Genomic DNA, 16,125 nt, shown 5'->3' on the forward strand with positions numbered 1-16,125 from the left:
AATGGGGACTTTTTGTCCCTTGAATAGTGTGCTAGGCACTAGCCTCCGAAGCTAATGACTAGCTAGGCCTGTAGAAGATCCACTGGATTGCTATCCTCAGCATGCTAGTTACCAGCCTCGGAAACTAATGACCATCCAAGCCAGGAGCCAATACAATGGAGTGCTAGCCTCAAAATGCTAGTTATCATTCTTGGAAGCGGATGACAAGTGAAGCCAGTAGGCGATTCAGTGGTTTGTTAGCCTCAGCATGCTGGTAGTCAGTCTCAGAAGCTAATGACCAGCATATCCAGTAGCTGATCCAATGGGTTGTACAACCTGGCTTGTTGCTACCAGTCTCAGAAGCTAATGACTAGCCAAACCAGGAACTGTTCCAGTGGGTTGTTGGTCCCAGGGTCCTAGTTACTAGCCTCTGAAGCTAACGACCAGCCAAGCAGGTCTCCATTGCAGTGGGTAGTTAGCCTTGGCCCCTGGATGCCAGTTACCACCCTGGGAAGCTAATGACCAGACAAGCTGGTAGCAGATCTAGGGGGTTGTTATCGTGTGCATGCTACTTACCAGCCTCAGAAGCTAATAACCAGCGAAGCCAGAAACCAATCCAGCAAGTTGCTCACCATGGCATGCTAGTTACTAGCCTTTGAAGCTAATGACTAATCAAGCCAGTCGCTGATCCAGTGGGTTGCTAGGTCAGACGCATGAGTTACCACCTTGGTCAAATGAATAGTCTGCTTTTTATTTCCCACCTCTGGCCTCTCAGTCACAGTCATGCGCCAGTTTATCTTTGGCCAAATCAGAAGCTGGCTTTTGATAAGATATACTCTTCTCAGTAGTCTTAATTTTGTCCTTTACCCTACACCATATAAACATGTACCTTTGTGTCCAGGCAACCTCCTCCTGATTCTCTTCACTCCACTCCTGGTAGAAGCTGCAGGCTTTAACCTCGGTCGCCAGCGGGGTGCCAGTGCTGTACTGCTGCATGTGGGCCAGGAAGCTACGGAGGCTGGCCCGGGCCAACAGAGCCACTAGCCAATAGACCGGCTCCTCCAAAACCACCGTGTGGAAAGACTGGAGGGAGAACTGGAGCCACTGTGGGGGAGGTGAAGTGAGGAGGCTCTGGAAGAGGAGATGATGAAGAATTCTTTGCATGACTAATTAATTAAATTTCTTTCACATTCATCTGATTTATTCGGATAATTTCTGCTTATTAGTGTCCAGAAACGCTGTTTGTGAACACAGCTGTGTGTCTGTGTGTCTCACCTGGTTTCTGTTGCTGCTGTAGTGTTGAAGTGTGTCCAGCAGCAGTGAGCTCATATCATCTGCTTCCTGTAAACTACTTAGCAGGGCCTGCAGGAAGAAACAAGACGCTTACATCACCACCCAGTCACACCAGTTCACCCCAGACTGGGAAATGAAATCATATTTACAGCACAGAGCGAACGTCAAGTCACTCAAATCATTTTTAGCATTATTCAGGAGGAAAGAGAGATGAGTTTGTTCTCCCACAGGAGCTGGACTTCGGGAGGGACAGAGGGATGACTCTGTTTTCTCACCTAACCTGAATTCAGTCAGTATCAGGCAAGAAAAAGCACATTTAGAAATTTAAAATGTTTTTTTTCTAAAGTAAAAACGTAATAATGCTAATCTCACTAATCTCAGCATTTTAAGAACAAGGTTCAGACACTGATGACCAGCCAAGCCAGTAGTAGATTCAGTAGGTTGCTAGCCTCAGCATGCTAGCTCCTAGCCTCGGAAGCTAACAGTCAGCTAAACCAGCAGCTGTTGCAGTGGGTTGCCTTGGAAGCTAATGACCAGCTATGTTATTAGCCCGTCCAGTGGATTTCTAGCCCCAGCATGGTAGTTGCCAGCCTTGGAAGCTAATGACCAGAGAAACCACTTGCCAATCCAAGGAGTTACTAGCCTTGACATGCTAGTTACCAGCCTAGGAACCTAATAACCAGCAAAGCCAGTAGCTGATCTAGTGGGTTCTTAGCCTCGGCATGCTAGTTACCAGCCTCAGAAGCTAATGATCAGAGAAACCAGTAGCCAATCCAGCAGGTTTCTAGCCTTGGCATGCTAGTTACTAGCCTGGAAATCTAATACCCAGCCAAACCAGTAGCCAATCCAGTGGATTGTTAGCCTCTATGTGATAGTTATCAGCCTCAGAAGTGACCAGTCAAGCTAGTAGATACTCCAGTGGGTTGTTAGCCCTGGCATGCTAGTTACCAGAGATGACTATTTTCTCCGCTAACCTGGAATTTAGTCAGTATCAGGCAAGAAAAAGTGCATTTAGCAGTCAAAAATATTTTTTCTTAAGAAAATACTTTGTGACTGTAGGAGTTGAAACTCATCACTTGAAATGAGCTTTTGGGGGAAATAAGTGTCTGTAATTTGTGCACGTTTGCAAACTAGAACACGTAAATAAATAATGCCTCATTTGCATGTTTACATATAACATTTCAACGAACTTTGAATACAAAAATAATTGTCTTCATGTAAATAATAAACTGGGGAAGAAAGGCAGCAAGAAAGAAAGAAAGTGTCGACCCCTGACCTCCAGCGTGCTGCTGACTCTGTGCAGGTAGAGCGCCTCCTGCTGCCTGAAGTTGGTGTAGCAGCGCTGTGTCAGCTGACAGGACCGGACCTCCTTGAGGAAGGAGGACGAGTGGAGAATCTCCTCCACCACCGAGTTGCTGTAACCCCACACAACATCAAACAGACTCAAACCGGGGATGAGACCTGAGAGACAGGAAGAGACAGACTCTAATGTCACATTGTACCTTAACACACATACATACATCACTGAAAAAAAAACACACCGCAGCATTTTTCATAAAAAATATTGCTTTTATATGTGTGAAATAAATGCTGAATTTAACAATGACTGAAATTCTTAAGTGAAAACAACAAGTAAACTCACCTGGTTTAACTGGGCTCTTATTCTGGAATAAAAGTTTAGAACTGGAAACAAACAGACGACAAACAGGCGCTTCAGTGTTCAGGTTCAGTTATGATTACAGTGTTGTTCATTAGCATATTAATGAGCAGCTAATACAAACAAAAATATATGTCAAGGTTCACACACAGGAGGTCAAAGGTCACATCTTATTTCACCTACACTTGGATTCTTGAATGATGACTGGAGGCACTGATCTGCTCTACAGAGCGTGATGTTATCTGACTTATTTTATAAGATTATAAACATGTTATTTTAACGTTAATAACACATTTCCACATGGAATCATCACAAAAAATAAACGAGTACAACTAATGAACAACAAATGAAACAGAAAAAAGTTGGAAACTTTGCTGTTTGTAATAAGTAAAGGGACTTTGTTTTAAAATTTGAAAGCTTTAACACAAACTTTCAGTGAGTTATAGTTGCTGAAACAAAAGTGTTACAACCATCCCTGGTCTCCCCTATTTTATTTTTAACTGAGCCTAATTAATTAATTATTTGTATTTTAATGTTGGTAAATCATAAATTGAAACCATTTGTTTTTGTTTTATTAAGTTTTATTGACAGACAATTATAGCTGCAACCAAGATGCATCTCCAACTGTGCAAAAAGTGACAATATAATTGTGACGATTTCTGTGGGGTCAGCATAACCGCCTGTGGCTGAAACAGGTAAAAATGATCACAATTTCTTTGCCTTTTGTGTAATTTATATAAAAACATTTTAAACTAAACTATGAAAAGATGAAAAATACATTTTTAATTCAACAGTTTTGTTCAAGAATTCCAAATTAACCCTTATCGTCCCTAGTTTGAACCTAAAAGAAAATTCAAAATACAAAAAAAAAACTGGTGAATCTGACGAGGTCTTCTAAGTCACTGATAGAAAAGGCTCATTGTTCAACTTTGTTTGTGTTTGAGCATCACAATGTCCTCAGTGAACAAAGGTTAAAGATTATCTCATAGTGCCTATAGCAACTACTGAAGGAGAGTCTGTGCTGCAGAGGGAGGGGCTCACAGAGAGAACACACACACACACACACACACACACACACACACACACACACACACACACAGAAACATGAGAAAAACATGTACACGTCCTCCTGTACATTCTATATGTGCACATGTCACCCGACCGGTTAAACATGTTATGAGACAGAATAAGAGGCCGTCTCTCTGAACAGAAAGAAGAGACACATCATAAAACTCAACTGTTTTGAATTTTACTCTAAAAACTCAGCCGTTTTAAAAGTAAACCTCCTAAAGTGTAACTTTAAAGTTAATAGAATTAAATTTAGTCTTGGCTTGGAGTAAAAGCTAAACTTAACTCACTTTAAGCTATTTTAAAAGTTTGGTGCAACATAATTCAAAGTTAAGCCATGATTTGAATGGGTTTAAAAATTAATCCTTGAGGACCTCACCCAGTTTCAGACCTTATTACTGGTTTTACCTGTAAACTGCACCGACTTTCTAATTTTAGTCTACAGGTGTCCTTGTGACCAAAGCCACACCTGTCTCTGGCCAGTATTACATTTGAAGGCTGCAAATACGATCATTCTAGCTGCACGTCTAATTTTGACTGATGTTGATTCTAATTTGTGTCTCATCAGAAGCTCATGGCTCTAAAGTTTACACAGTGTTTGATTATTTCTGTGACAGTCAGGATCATTTCTTCAGTTCACGCCTCGTCCATAAATCCACTGCAGTGGACTTCGTCCTTCAGCTCACACTCTGGATTCTGCACCTCCACTGAGCTGAAAACATGACTTGCATGTATTCAGAGACTTGAAAGTACCAGACTTTGGTCTTTTCCTTTGTATTTGTGAAAACAAAGCGGCCTCATCTTGGAAAAACATGGATGGGAGTGTTGGTCTGTCAACAAACCGTTACAGCGACGTTTTTTCCTTCTACAGATCAGATTAACTGCTGAGTTCATGAAGCCTTGTCTTTAAACCAAACTACAACGCTGCCATTGACTTAAATAATAATTAACAATTACACACTCAAAGGTGGAAAGTTAACTGAGGACAAAAATTGTGTTACTGTACTTCAGTAGTTTCTTTTCTGACATTTTACATTTACTTCCAACACTTCAACACAATTACCTGTGCTTTACACAGCTTACATTTTAAAACCAAGCTTGTTACTTTAGTTATTATTATTATTATTATTATTATTATTATTATTGTTGTTGTTGTTGTTGTTGTTGTTGTTGTTGTTGTTGTTGTTGTTGTTGTTTAGTTTTTTATTTATGGATCATTGCGCGGCACCTTTTCCACATCAAGACTGATTTCAACCTACAGGGACAGAACAGTAACACAAAGAAAAGACAACGAGAAGAAAACAACGTCAAAGATGTAACAAGATAATAATGACATAAATGACGTAACAAAATGCAAATTATGTAACAAGGCATAAAATAACAGAAGTGAATTAAAAGTAGTAACAAGAAAAAAACAATATAAAAGGAGTAACAAGAAGAAAACAACTTATAAAGAACAATGAAGTTGAAAGCGACATAAAAATGTAACAACACAAAAACATGTAAAAGACGTAAATGAAGATGTAATAAGACAAAAACAACATAAAAGACACAAGACGAAAACAACCTAACGAGATGAAAATGACAAAATAAGTAACTGTCATAGTTTGTGTTTTCTTGGTTATTTCCTGTTTTATTTTGTAGTCCTGGTCCTCCCTCGTGTGTCTTTTCTTTACTCCCTGTCTTTGTCCTTTTGATTGCTGTTGGTTGCACCTGTCTGTCCACCTGTTTTTGATCAGTTCTTTGTCTGTTTGGTCCCTGTGTTTCTCTGTTTCTTTGTCAGTTCGTCGTTGACTTTGTGCGTCTTCCTGCTAAGCCTTCTTTGTTTTCCTGGACTGTTTTTTTGTGTTTTGCCTTTTTGTGGATTCTTTTAGTTAGCTAGTTTTGACCCTCCTGTGTTTTTGTAAGCTTTTGTTCCTTTGTTTTCTTTATTAAATAAATTTGAACTTATTTTGCTTTGCGATCCGCATTTTTGGGTCCACTATTTTGTTTTATTTTGACACACACTAACAGTAACAAGACCAAAACAGCATAAAAGATGTAATAAGACAAACGTAGCAGGATGTAACAAGATGAAAACAACATAAAAAAAACATACAAGACAAAAATGACACAAAAGACGTAAAAGTTGTGAAGAGACAAAACAAGTATCTGTACCTCATGTTCCTGATCAACAAGCTGAGTTGTACGTACAAACACTTGCCTGTATTTAGGACCAGACTGCCACTGTTTATACTGAGTTATTACTTTAAACATATTCAAGGCAGGAGCAACAGAAACACAATCAATTTACATTAATCAGTATTGACCGGTACTCAGAATTCAGGTATCAGAATCAGACTGGGAAGGAAAAAATGTGGACAAAGACAGAATGGACGTTTGGACCTGGCTCCAGTCTTTATGCTAAGCTAAGCTAACTGGCTGCTGCCTGTAGTTGCACATTTAGCGTACAGCTGTCAAAGACTCACGTATCTCCTCATCGCACTCTCAGCAAGAAAGTTAATGAGGCTGTTTCCCAAAATGCTTTGCATCAGCTAGACTGGAGTCTGGAGTGACCCAGCTAGCTTGAAAGTGTAACTGTGGCAGATCTGTTTAAAGTTAAAAAAAAAAAAAAAAGTTTAAATGTTGAGACTGCAGCCTACCTGTGTCTGATGGAGCAGATGTAGAACCTGAGCTCTCCACAGGGGGCGCCATGCAGCTCTCCACCTGAACACGTCACACACACACACACACAGACACACACACACACACACACACACACACACACACACACACACACACACACACACACACACACACACACCTTTAGACTTTTTAAGGAATCAGCCTACAAAACTTATTATTTTTAGATTTCAGCAGATTTGAGTTTTTGTTTTATAATCCATCTATAATAATCCAGTTATTAACTACAGTAATCCATTTATTACGCGTTTGTTTTCCGTTTTTTTTTACTTTTTGTGTCCAGTTGCATGCAAGCCCCGCCCTCTGTGGCATTTCCCTCGCTCTGATTGGTCCAACCACTGATCCTGAAGGGGGAGTCATCGCTCCAAAACCAAGAGCCGTTCTTCAGAGATTAAAAAACGGAGAAACAAAGAGATATTAAATTAAAGACTGATGAACAGACACCATAGTTTTTATTACCTTTTTAAAAAATGTTTATCTTTATCTTTATAAGAACTTTTTAACAATGACCTGACAGGAAATGTTTTAATCCTGCTTCAACCATGTGAAGAATCTTTGTTTTTTAAAGTGCTGTGTAAGTATTATTTTTATTTTTTTCTTATTATTAATATTATACCATTTGTCTTTGGTGTCCTCCCAGCCACACAGGAGTGTGTGTGCTCGCCAGCTGACGGACAAACAGCCTCTCCTCTGGTGTGTGAAGCGACACCAGGTTACCACCTGTGAGAGAGCACATAGACTAACACACACACACACACACACACACATTAAACCACACTGAAGCCACATAATCTCTGAATCTCATGAATTAAAATATATTTTACTATAGCGTTGCTCCAGGAGCTCCACACGGGGAAGAAAGCGAAGCATCTCTGCCCGAACAGGATCCACCGCGGTGGACATGGAGAGGTCTGCTCCGTCGCTGCTGACACGTTACATGACTGTCAGTATAAAAACATCATCATGGCTAAACCGAAGCACGAGTCTCCGTCTGAGTGTCTCTTACCTGGAGAGGACACTGAGGCCGACGCCTCGGTCAGGAGGACAGTCAGGACAAGAGGAACCAACACACACGCCATCATCTACCTGTAACACACACACATATAAACATACATAAGGATACATAAGCATAAAAGTGCCCCATCCCCTGTTTAATTAATTAGTTAAGAAGCACAAAATGCCATGAATTCAAACACTTCTGACTGTTAATGGAGTTCATGCAGCAACTGGTGCTTCTGCCGTCTAAATTAGACGAAAATAACATGATGTCTGTGTGGAGAAAGATTAAAACGAAGATGTAAAGTGTGCGCTGTGCTCGAACGAGGGATAAAATGCGCTGAAGCGAGGTTTGATGCAACATTTGGAATCTCAAACAGTCCAAATCTTAAAGAACGCTGGATTCAAACTGTATTCAAATCACTTCCAGGTGAAACACTGGCAGAGACGGCAGCATATGATGGATTCACCTTCTACAGTTTCTGCCTCAAAATGCGCCTCTCGCTGCAGAAAAACGGACAGAAGTTCCAAGATTTCACACCAAGTTTTTTGAGAGTTTTGTTATTTGATTTTATTTGATTTTGCCGACTGTTTGTAACATAGCGGTGCGCACGGTGCCTCTGAACGCAAACAGAGCAATATACTACCATGCACAGTGCACACACAGCTGCTGATGCATTATCATAGAACAGCTGGTCAAACTAATAAACCCGACAACAAACATAAAACACTGAGTGCTGCAACAATTAAACTATTCTTAATTGATTGTCAAATTAATCTGCATATATTTTTAAATTATAGTTATTATAACTATTTTAATTATAGTTTTAAATGCATAAAAGTACTACATAAATTTGTTTATTGCATCAAGACTTTTTGAGTTTGTCAGGAACTTCTATTTAAAATAATAATAATAAAAAAAAAATGCTCTGGTGAAAATTATGACCTTTGCGTTGTTAGGGTCAGTTTCGACCCAGTTATAATATAAGACTATAAAACAATAATAAGTGCCAAAACTGAAATCATAAACACACTCAGCCAGCTGTTCCTCCAACCACTTCAGCTTCAGTTAGAGGCTTCTCTCTTTGCCTGTTTGACCAAACAAAGACGGACATGTCCAGGTATGTAAGGTCAGTTCAGTTCAGGGTTGGTGACTTGCAGAGTAACACATGTCCAGTTTACATCATGCAACAGCGAGAAGAAGATTTACTGTAAGGACAGAAAGACAAACACATTGTGCTTCACCCGCAAAAAAATCTCTGCAAAGAACACACTAGTGTCACTTTTTGCCACACATGCATCTAAACACACACACACACACACACATGCATGCTGTTGCACAGAGACTTTTTATGGACCTAGTAAAAACTTATTGTGCCTCTTCTGCAAAAAAAAATATCTCTGCAGAACACACTAGTGTCACTTTTTGTCACACATGCATCTAAAAATACAGAAATACAGATGCATGTTCTTGCACACAGAGTTTTTATGGAACTAGTACTTGATTTCTGTTGGTTTGATTTGCTTGATTGGTTGCTGTTTGTTTGACCTTGCAAATGTACATTTTGTATTATTACTAGTTCTGCTTTTCATTTTGTATTTCTATTAAGATCTATTTTTGAAAAACATAAAAAAGACTTGCTTTTTGCCTTTTTCTTGAAGGGTCGAAATTGACCCATAACACCATAGATGTTACTATAGTTAATAATATTAAAATTAAAAATATATATTTTTGTGAACATTTAAGAGATGTGTTCTAATACCCCTCAGTAACAGTCAGGGAACATATCAACCTTTTATTTATTTATATAATTCTCTTGAGGTTCATTTGACAGTTTGCTGTCAAAAGAAAGGCCCAGGGGCCACAACAAAAATATTAATACCAATCTTTTCATGGATAAGGAAGCCTAACAAGGTAAAGATGATAAATAATTGTTTTTATGGCTGATTTAAGACATGGGTCAAAACCGACCCGTTAACATAAGAGACAGTAACAGAAAGCTAACACAAGAGGAAGGTTAATAAAAAAAAAAAGTCAAAATTCTCTGAGTTCAGCTTCTTAAATGTCATCAAATGAATATTTTCTGGGGTTTTTTCTCTGACAGTAAACGTCTTTTCACCATTTTCTGACATTTTATCGATCAAAAATCAACCAATTATTCAACTATGAAAATAATCATTAGTTGTGACCCATGTTCATTATAATGTTGATTAATGTAGGAATGGTGTTCTTCCTCAGTAATTATTAAAACCACCAGATAAATCACTAAAGTGGTCACGTTCTGAACCCATAATTCTCCTTGTTTATATAATATTTGCCTGATGAAGACTATCACTGATGTGTTTTGACGGTATAGCTGAAACTTCTCGGGATCATTTATCAGCGAGCGCCTTTCCAGGAAAAACATTTAATCCCTCCTCCTCAGCACATCACACCACATATGATTAGTTTACAATTAAAACTTATAAATGATCTATTTGTCTTGAAACAGAAAAAACACAAGCTAAAGTTGGTTTAATTTAAATGTAAAGGGACCTACCTGTCTGCTGGTCTTCTGCACCGGCTGCACACCTGAACCTTGTACTGAGGAAGTATTTACAGCTCTGTGAAGCTCTCCTGAAACAAACACATAAAAAAAACGTAGTGGTTGTCAGCGCAGGGAGGAGGAGGGAGGAGGTTTGACTTCACGGTGCGTGAGATTGTTTGATCAGTTTGCATATCTTTACACCTCATCTGTCGTTCTTGTCTGTACAAAGAAATATGAGATACAACAAGATCACAGTTGATAAATCAATCTTTAAATAAATCAGTTAATCAATAAATTGCACAGCAAAGGAAGGAACAAAAACTAAAACATTTGAAGCGGCGACGATTAATCTAGTATTGATCTACTGTCAATCTGCATCAATTTTGATAATTGATCAATCATTTTGAGTCATTTTTTTAAAAAAGAAACTCAAAACTTCTCTCATTTCAGCTTCTTATGTGAATAGTTTCTTTTCTCCTCTCTGACAGTAAACTGAATATCTTTGATTTATGGACAAAACAAGACATTTGAGGACGCCGTCTTGGACTTTGACCAATATTTTTCACCATTTTGTGATATTTTTCCGGATCAAACAACTAATCGATTCATTGAGGAAACAATCCACCAGTTACTCGATGATGAAAATCATTGTTGGTTGCAGCCTTCAAAACACTTAATCTGGCTAAATTTCACCATATTTTATACTGAGTTAATCCAAAATTAACTGAAAGTAATCATGTTACATTACTTTAATATTGTGATACTTGGACTATACATTACTGGCTACATTTTAAATTTAACACTGTTAAAGTAACTTTCCCAGCCCTGGATGAAATATAACATACTGTCAGCAGTAAATGAACAGTGGGACGTCCTGTTCAGTTAATGCAGAAGTTAAATAATTACTGTGCAAACAGACCTGCAGTCAGGAAGGCAACAACAGCGACAGACTCACCTAACAGACAGATGACGGTATGAGTCCTGACCTTCATGCTCGTGAACATGAAGCAACTCACATTCACAGGGATAAAATCAGATTATGCCACACCCTCACAGACGAAAGCGCAGTACAAAAGGTGGTGCCACACCTGCGCATATAGGTGGAAAGTAAATTTAAAAAAAATCTCCTGACTTGCTGGGGCAGGGCCTTTCTGTGTGGACTTTGCATGTTCTCCTTGTGTCTGTGTGGGTTCTCTCCGGGTTCTCCGGCTTCCTCCCACAGTCCAAAGACATGCATGCTGGGTTAACTGGTGACTCTAAATTGCCTGTAGGTGTGAATGTGAGTGTGAGTGGTTGTCTGTCTCTATGTGTCAGCCCTGTGATGAACTGGCGACTTGTCCAGGGTGAACCCCGCCTCTCGCCCAGTGTATGCTGGGATAGACTCCAGCAGCCCGTGACCCTCACAGAACAAGCGGTTACAGAAAATGAACGAATGAAGGTAGTGTAGTGTGTATTGAGTACTTCCTTTTCCTCAAACTTCTTCCTTTTACTTTCTACATTTTAACTCTAATATCTGTACTTTGTGCTCCTTACATTTTAAAATAGGTGTGTTGCTTTAATTTCAATGTATCTAAGGGAATTATTGATTATTGATTATTTTGCATCACTGAGCGACACCTTATCAACACAGACTGGTTTTAACCTAAATGGACGTGAAAATAACACGCAGAAAAGATGATTCCTTGGTGTGTCCATCAGTGCATATCGCGCACAACGCAACGAGACAAAAGTGACGTAGAAAGATGTAAAAGGATGTGACCACGAAAAAAAAAAGACATAATAAGATGAAAACAACAAAAAAGACGTAACAAGATGAAAGCAAAAAAAATGACATAACAAGATAAAAACAACATAATACATGACAAGACGAAAATGACGTAATATGTATAAAGACAAAAAAACAATGTAAAAGACATAACAAGACTATAAAAGACATAAAAGATGTAAAAAGACAAAACAGGTGAAAAAGATGGAAAAGTCACAACAAAAAGAAACAATGTAAACGACATATCAAGACTTGTTTTTGTCTTGTTAGATAACAACATGTAACAAGACAACAAAATGAAAAAGATATTGAAGAAGCAACAAGATAAAAAAAAAAAAAAACAGCGTAAAAGATATAGCAAGACCAAAATTACATAAAAGATGAAACAAGTTAAAACCAACGAAACAATACATAAAAAGATATAAAAGAAAAAATATGTATAAGATGTTTACTTATGTGTTCCTCTTATTCATAGATTTTAAGGGCTGACAGAGAGACTGGTCATAATGATTTTCAATGCATTGAATGCTAAAAAAAAAAAGTTGAGAAAAGGCAACAGTCTTCTCTACAAACAAGTTTTGAAATAAACTAAAAAAAAAAAAGTTTGTTGAGATTCTTAGACAAAAACAAAAGATTTTGTTTTTCAAACATTTTTGAGTAAACTCCTAATTGAATAAAAGTTTAATTGTTTTTTTTTGTTTTTTTTTCATTTGCAACTATTTAATTTTGAAGTACCCAAATAATGACAAATCAGGTTCACCTTTAACTTTTCAAATACTGAAATGCAGACTTTTTTCAGGTTTTTCTAAAGAGGAAAAGTAAATTATCTCAACAAAAGATTATAGGTTGGCAAAACTTCAGCTTATTTCAGTTTGAGCTTGAAACTCTGAACAGAAAATCTGTGAAAACAGCTGCATCTAAATTATGAGTTTTTTCTTCTTTTTCCACAATGGTTCGTTGTCAGATTAAGATTTTGCATAAAACTTTATGATCAGGTTATAAATACATCTGTTAAAGATTAAACCAGTCTTTTTGTCAAGAGTCCCTGTCTAACTGTCTCTATGAAACAGTCTAACTAAATAAAACCTGCAGAAATGAGAGAAACCTTCCTGTTTATAAATGTTAAATAGAGTTTTTTCCTGCTCACCTGCCCGATTCGACTCTTCTCTTCAGCACTTTTCAGTCATGTAATGAGCGTTCGCAGGTCTGAACGGCTCTTTTGCATATGACCGCTCCCTCTCAAAACCTGCTGGGTACAAGTTTCACAAATGACAAATGACTTGACTGTGAGCACCCGGAGCACGTTTGGCTGCATCCTGCTTGTTTTGTCGATGGCTCCAGTCTGACTGGTTTCGTTGTTCTGAGAGGGGAGGAGGTCAGCCTGCCTGAGCTGGTCCACAAATCATGGACAAAAAGAGGCTTCACTGAGGAACGTCATGTGTGTTTGTCTTTTATATTGTCTTTTACATCATTACATCATTTCTGTCATGTCTTTTACAACTTTTTTTGTCTTGTTACATCAGCATGTCTTTTACATCTCGTTACATCTTTTACATCGTTTCCATCTTATTCCGTCGTTTTTGTCTTATCACGCCTTTTACATCATGTTTGTTTTATTACATCTTTTACCTTGTTTTGGTCTTGTTACATCTCTCACATCATTTTTATCTTGTTACACCTTTTACATCATGTTACATCTTTTACATAATTTTCGTCTTGTTACATCTTGTTATGTTTTGTTACATTTGTCCTTTTATGTGTTTAATGTAATATTTTGTTAAGTTGTTTTCATCTTGTTTTCGTTACCAAAGAAGGAATCCATTTAGGTTGAAATCAGTCTGGATGTTCATTGCGGTACAATAATAATGAATAACTGTCCTCAAGTGCTTTAAAGTAAAAATAATGAGCCTGTTTCGAAAATGTAAGGAGGAGAAAGTCCAGATATTTGTGTTAAAATGTAGGGAACTCAACCTTTAAACTGTATTTAAGTACCGTAATAAAGTATTTGCACTTAATTACTTCCTTAAGTAAAAGTATATGTCCCTCAATACTGGACATGAGTGCAACACTTGAGTAAATGTACTTTGTACTTTCCACAGCTGAGTGTAAATTAAATATAATTTCCAGTTGCATTATTAATCACCCATAGCCTCCCTGGGTGACTAATCTGTAAAAACAAACACATTAAATGTTTAAATACTAATTTTAAAAGCAGCGTCTACATTGTTTCTGCTCACCCAAATGTTAGAGACCTTCTCCTTCTTCTTGTCTCTGTGGCCTCTCATCTATATTTCAGTGGAGTGATGAGCGTTTGTCTTGGTGGGGTCACTCCTGAGCCTCTGTTTTGCATGGTAAATGAATAACATGCGACAGAGGGAGTGACTGCATGGCTGCAGGGTGGAGCCGGTTACACGTCACCTGATCTTCTCCAAAGGGCAGGTGAGAATCAACCGTGGGATCATCCTGATCAGTCAGGCCTGTTAAACAGAATTTCTCTTTAACAACGACGGAGAGAGACGAGAGAAAAGGCTGGGAGAGGTTAAGTGAGGGGAAGTGTTTGGTAGATCCTGGAGGGAGGCGGCTACAGCTGGTGTACATCCTGCTATTGTGTTTGTGTGTGTGTGGTGGGTCCTAATCCTGTAGAAATACCCTCACTAGAAGAGAGCGTCTCCTCTCCTTCAGCAGTGAAATGCACCCCACCCATCCTCCACCCCCGACACCCGCAGGGCTTAAATTCCATCCCTGTTTGTGTCTTCGTTGAACTGGTTTGCCGTGTGAAGGAAGAGGTGAGAAAGTGAACGCATCGCTTTGGCACATTTCTCTGATCAGACCAGAAATTCTCAATAGCTACTGTTCAGCCTCATCATCCAGTTTCTTGCGCACATCATGCAGCACTTTCTCACTCCTCTGGACAAACTGTGGATGTACGGAAGCTCATTTCTACCACTGTGTTCAAAATAAGATCCTGCAAGTCTCTCAAAATGAGTTAGCATCTCAGAATAATGAATTGATCATTGAATGGATGATGAAAAATGAGAAAGCTCCTTGTTATTTTGAGATTCATTATTTTGAGAAGGTTGAAGAAATAATGACCTACAGGATCTTTTTTGTTTTCTTTGGTGTAAACGGCCTTCCACACAAATTCTATGGTACATTCATGCAAAACGTTTATGTCGTTTTCATCTTGTTACGTCTTTTACATTGTTTTTTTTTTGTTGTTTTGTTACATCTTTTAGATCATTTCTGTCCTCAAGTCTTTTTCTCTTTTTGTTTTGTTACATCCTTTATGTTGTCTTTGTCTTGTTCTGTTTTTTTTTTACGTTTTTTGTCTTGTTACGTCTTTTACATCATTTTTGTCTTTTTATGTCTTTTGTGTTGTTATGTCTTACGTTTTGTTTTTTGTTTTTGTTTTTTGTATTGTTACACTGGGGAAAAGCTGCAGAATTCATGATTGACATGTTAATTGATGAAATATGTTTAAAAAGGTGGGACTTGATGTATTTTCACTTTCTCCTGCTTTTTGGACATGAATTATTCATTGTGAGTTTGGTGTTAATTTCATGGACTACTCTTGTTTTGTTTTTTTGCTTATTTACATTTTTATTTCACAAAATAAATTCTAATCATTTAATCTAATGTAATGCACATTTGTCTGCTTCTGTGTCCTGCTGATCAGAATGAATCACTCTGCTCAATAGTCTCACACATTCAGAGTTTTGTTGTTGTTGTTGTTGTTGTTGTTGTTGCATGACTCACTCATTACAAAGTGGTTGATTATCTGTGATTGTGCAGAGCTCTGAACTACCCTAAAGGCACAAATGTAAATGTTCCTGTCTGTCAGGTTTCACCCACGTCACCACAGCTCAGTCACACAACAACTTAAATTATATTTTCAAATATCCAGCTGAAGTTAATTGATTTATCAACTCATTGTTTCAGGTCTGGGAAGATTTAGATTATTTGTATTTATATTGTATTCAGATACAGTTAATTACCTGTTAAAAATGTAGTCAGTAATCTAATCCAAGTGTGACAATATGAAAGTGATGTAACTTGATTACTTTCTGTCACTTTTGGATTACATCATTATAAAATATGGTAAAATTGTTTAGCCCAATATAGGTTTTTGTATGGCTGCAACTAATAACTATTTGTAT

General features: G+C 38.0%; 1 pseudogene across 1 annotated transcript; it reads right to left on the bottom strand.

The window, feature by feature from the left end:
* Nucleotides 1-988: 988 nt before the first annotated feature.
* Nucleotides 989-14,347, bottom strand: LOC146305372 (uncharacterized; annotated as a pseudogene). Its single transcript, XR_014769135.1, has 11 exons — nt 14,206-14,347; nt 10,212-10,292; nt 7,686-7,761; nt 7,504-7,604; nt 7,296-7,418; nt 6,950-7,061; nt 6,640-6,703; nt 2,915-2,955; nt 2,549-2,733; nt 1,255-1,341; nt 989-1,110 (listed from the first exon to the last, which is right to left on the bottom strand). The product of XR_014769135.1 is annotated as an uncharacterized LOC146305372 (transcript).
* Nucleotides 14,348-16,125: the final 1,778 nt, after the last annotated feature.

Source organism: Lutjanus erythropterus, chromosome 23 (assembly GCF_056507025.1).
Source record: "Lutjanus erythropterus isolate fLutEry1 chromosome 23, fLutEry1.hap2, whole genome shotgun sequence".
Classification (NCBI taxonomy): domain Eukaryota; kingdom Metazoa; phylum Chordata; class Actinopteri; order Lutjaniformes; family Lutjanidae; genus Lutjanus; species Lutjanus erythropterus.